Below are 5066 nucleotides of genomic sequence, written 5' to 3'. Positions count from 1 at the left end.
TGAATAAAGAAAAAGCAAAATATCAATTGCAATACTAGTATCTATGCACTTTTTAGGCACTGACACATTTTCAACATGCACATTGTTAGTCACAGTTCTTTGTACATGGTCCTCATGTCCAAATCATTGCACAACAAGTTCATCTCATTCTATTAAATGAGCTAAGAGTAATAGGGAGCAATCAGACATCAAGTGCACTTGCTGCAATGCCAGTTTATAGAAAGTCATAAACACGAGTAGCTAATTGATGTTAGGACCTCAACACAATGAGTACATCTCTTCCAATGTTTCCTTCACATTTTGGTCACCCTGACATTTCCAGCATGTTCTAAGCCTCTATTCTTGGCTTCCTTCTAATCCTTTTACTAATTATACTGTTCTTCAATGACACCGACTGCAAAAGTGGAGTCCAGTTCTACACATTTACCAATGACATTCAAAGATAATTATTGTGAATGTAAGTTGCCACTGCAATCTACTTGTCATTGTTAGGCTACAGTTCTTGTGCTCATTTTGGAAGTCAGTTTTCAATGGTAAGTCTATCCTTCCTCGAACCAAAAATCGCAAGCTTTTAGGTCTGACTTTCAGCCAGATGCTCTAAGACTGTTAATTCCTCTCTTTTTGTTAATCTCTGTACTGTCCCCTACTGCTTTTCTGCCACTCCACTGGTCATGTTGACCTTCTTCTTAACCACAATAAAGTCATCATTATATCCTAGACTCTGCCCAAAATATAATGAAAATTAGTTTTAAGCTGAGTAATTATACTGTAGGTGGCTTGGGAAATTAGAGTCCAGGAGAATCTGCACTTCATTATTAAAATGCTGAAGGAAAGGAACAAGTGAACATAAGAGCAACTCGCATTTATTAAGCACCTGTAAGACACTAAAGTATCCCAAAGCACTTCGCATGAGCGTCATCAAATAAAATTTGACACTGAACAACATGAGGAGATGGGATGACAGGTGACAGAAGGCTTGGTCAAAGAGTAGATTTTAAACAACATCGTAAAGGAAAGATAGAAAGACAAACATTTAGAGGAGCACGCTAGACATTAGAGTCTGGGTGTTGTTGTTCATCCATCGTTGTCGATGAGGACCTCGACACCATTAGTCATTTTGAAGTTGGATGTGATGTGTCCGAAGATGACTGATCAGGCCAATTCAGGCATGAAATGTCCTGGCACATATTGGACAGACTTGTGTAGTCACTGTAGTTGCTGCGCTGGTGGCTCTGGACTTGCACAGCTCGCGCTTAAGTTGTGCTTCAGTAATATACCTTGCTTGACAGCCCTTGTGGATAAGGCAGCGTCAGGGAGGGCAGTTTTATGCCAGCATTTCCCAAATGGTCGTGTCTACGTCAGGCGACTTCAGGGAGACCTTGAGCTTGTCTTTGTAACATTTCTTCTGCCCTCCATGCGAGCATCTTTCAGCAGAGAGTTCCCCAAAAAGGAGCTGCTTGGGTATACACTCGTCTGCATATGGGTGACATGAACTGCCCACTGGGTCTGCACTCTCATCAGCAGTGAGTGGACTGATGGTAGACTTGCTTTAGAGAGAACTTCAGTGTCTGGTGCTTTGTCTTGCCATTTAATGCGTAATATTCTGCAAAGACAAGCCATGTGGAAATGACTGAGCTGTCTTGCATGCCTTTGATACACAGTCCACATTTCACAGGCATACAGGAGGGTAGTGAGTACCACAGCACTGTAGACCTTCAGTTTTGTTGCTGGGCTGATTCCTCGACGTTCCCACACTGTGGAGCGCAATCTACCTAAAGCAGAACTTGCCTTTGCTATTCTGCAGTTAACTTCTTTATCGATAGTCACTGCTTGGGAGAGGGTGCTGCCAAGGTAAGTGAATTGGTCCACTACCAGTAGTTTCTGCCCTTTGATTAGAGTGATGAACATTAAAGCAAAAATGGAGAAGCGCAGTGATTTCATAGGGTTGTATAGCTAGAAAGGATTACAAAGATAGGGACAGGAGGTCTCCAGTTATTTCAAGAAGGGATTTCAGTTATTTACATAGTGCAAAAATGAAAAAAGCTAAAAGCACTTTCGTAAACGAGAGTGTTTCTTGTTAGGATCACTAAGTCTGGATAAAGGCTATTAAATCCATTTAAAATATCACTGAGTTACAACTTAGAAGCAGGCTATTCAGAGCATTGTGTCTGTGCAGCTATCTGAAAGAACAATCACCTACTGCCATTCCCCTGCCTTTTCCTCATAATCTCCAGTTCCCCTTTTTACATAAGAATCCAATTCCCACTTGAACACCTTGATTGAATCTGCCTCCACCATATTCTCAGGTACCTCCTTCCAGATCTTAACCACTCACTTCATGAAAATGTTTCTCCTCATATCTCTATTGCTTCTTTTACCAATTACTTTAAATCTGAATTTGAATTAAACCATGTGAGTCCTAGAATCAAAGGAAGGTAAAAGATAATCAGTTGAAATTTCTGTTTGGAACATCCCAGGAATGCCACGGTGCTCTGAAATAGGTTGCAGGAGCTGCTCTTTTCTGGAGGTAATCTGTGGTTTGTTCACAGAAAGTAACAGTTCAGCATGGGAACAGACTGAGATTTAAGAAAGTAAAATAGATAAATGTTAGCCAAGCGTGTACCTGAAGTAGATAAAATATTAATTTCGTCATCAGGTAGAATGCAGGTGGGAGCTTGCACTCAGTTTGATGACAGAGTCCACAAAGAGAAAAAGAGGCTACAAGAATTATCTAGCTGAGAGCCAGGGGAAAATTTCTACAGTAACCCTCACAGTGAAAAGCTTGATTTTGGAGTTGGATCAGGAAGAAATTAAGTAGATGTGTAAGCCCTGGGTTCAGAAGGCATAGTAAAAGAAGCTGTAGATGAAGCAAATGGAAAAGGGTGTGCCTAATTTTCTGTTTCAGTCACTGCATAGGAATTGTGTGTGGAGCTTCGGCATAAGCTGAAAAGTCCCAGATCTTACAAATCAGCTGAGGAAAAGTTTAGAATTAGACCCAAGAGAGTGGGTAAACTCCAAAAACTAATAAATTGCCAAAGACTTTCTCGGGATAAACCATCAGAGCAAAAGGAAGGTTCAGTTGCGGATATTATGATGTAAAGTGTAATTACGAAAGACAGTGATTATTTAGTAGTGTTTGCTTTACTTGATTCTTATATAGTGAAATTCATTTGTATTAAATTGTGGAATCTTATGGCTTCATTCTTAACCAAAAGGCCGAGAAGCGTAGTATCTGTTCTTATCAGTTTAATATCTGATACGTCCCCTATACAAGGGCCAAATATTAAGCGGATTTTTTTTTAACCACGTGCTAGCGTGGCCAAGCGGTCTAAGGCACTGGATTTAAGCTCCAGTCTCTCCGGAGGCATGGGTTCGAATTCCACTTCTACCCGAGTTGATTTTTATGGCTTCATTCTTTCAGTAGGCCATATGGTATTCACAGAAAGGTGTTTCACTTCAACGATGGCAAGTGAACAGTGTGGGGCAGTGGGGTGCTGCCAGGGTCGAGAGAAGGGATTTGACAGTAAACAGTGAAAAGCTGGCTTGGGCTGAAATTTGTTTCACAGACTGTTGTATACCACCAGCTGAGTTGGTGGTATCATAGATCCATATTCAGCTTCAGTGTAGAGCAGGAAATCATGATTTTCCCTCCCTTATGTGTGATGAAAGCATCTACAGGCATTAATTACCACAATTAGCCCTCCTTCAAAAACGAATTTGAAGAAAATATTCAAGCCAGAAACATTTTAATAACCATATCCCACAACATCGGGTTAATGATCAGTGACAATATCTGCTTCTGCCTTGAAAATAAAACTGCACAAGAAAAGTGTGTTTTTTTTTTAAATTGAATGTCATGACTTATCCATTTTTAGGAATATACTATCAACAGAATACATCATGAATACTGGAGGATATGACTTGTCCACCTCCCATGATTTTTTTCACTTGTGAAATGTCAGATCAGTCCACTTGTTTGATTTAAGTCACATCCTTCAGGTCTGTATCTATGCTGTGCATATATATAAGAACACAAGAACATAAGAAATAGGAGCAGGAGTAGGCCATCTAGCCCTTCGAGCCTGCCCCGCCATTCAATAAGATCGTGGCTGATCTGCCATGGCTCAGGTCCACATTCCCGCCCTCTCCCCATAACCCTTAATCCCCTCTCTTATCAAGAACCCATCAACCCGCTTCTTAAAAATATTTAGCGAGGCAGCCTCCACCACTTCAACGGGCAGAGAATTCCAGAGATTCACCACCCTTTGAGTGAAGAAGTTCTTCCTCAACTCCGTTCTAAACCGCCCCCCCTTTATCTTGAGGCTGTCCGCCTCTATCCTATCCATCCCATTCATCATCTTATATGTCTCAATGAGATCTCCCCTCATTCTTCTAAACTCTAACGAGTACAAGCCTAGTTTATTCAGCCTCTCCTCATAGCTCAACCCCCTCAACTCCGACATCAGCCTAGTAAACCTCCTCTGCACTCCTTCCAACGCCAAATTATCCTTGCCTAAGTACAGCGACCAAAACTGCACACAGTACTCCAGCTGCGGCCTCACCGATGCCCTATATAGCCGCAGCAAGACCTCCCTACTTTTATATTCAATCCCCCTTGCTATGAAGGCCAGCATCCCATTCGCCTTCCTGACCACCTGCTGCACCTGCAAGCTGGGTTTTTGCGACTCATGCACAAGGACCCCGAGGTCCCTCTGCACCGTCGCCTGCTGCAGTCTTTCCTACCATTATTCCTACCAAAGTGGACCACCTCGCACTTCCCAACATTAAATTCCATTTGCCAGTTCCTGGCCCATTCACCCAGCCTATCTAGATCCTTCTGCAGACTCTCCACACCCTCCGTGCAATTTGCCGTTCCACCAATCTTGGTGTCATCAGCAAATTTCGACACCATGCGCTCGGTTCCCTCCTCCAGATCATCTATATAAATGGTAAATAGCTGAGGCCCCAGCACCGACCCCTGGGGCACTCCACTAGTCACCAACCGCCAATCTGAATAGCACCCATTGACCCCCACTCTCTGCCTCCTATTTGACAACCAATCCTCT

The 5066-nt window shown here is 42.5% G+C and overlaps 1 pseudogene; it reads left to right on the top strand.

Moving 5' to 3' along the window:
- The first annotated feature begins 3196 nt into the window (after window positions 1–3196).
- LOC145362203 (U2 spliceosomal RNA) lies at window positions 3197–3369 on the top strand (annotated as a pseudogene).
- Window positions 3370–5066: the final 1697 nt, after the last annotated feature.

The sequence above is a fragment of the Carcharhinus amblyrhynchos genome, chromosome 2 (genome assembly GCF_965287045.1).
Source record: "Carcharhinus amblyrhynchos chromosome 2, sCarAmb.v2.hapA, whole genome shotgun sequence".
Taxonomy (NCBI): Eukaryota; Metazoa; Chordata; class Chondrichthyes; order Carcharhiniformes; family Carcharhinidae; genus Carcharhinus; species Carcharhinus amblyrhynchos.
This window is presented reverse-complemented; position numbering and strand designations above follow the sequence as displayed.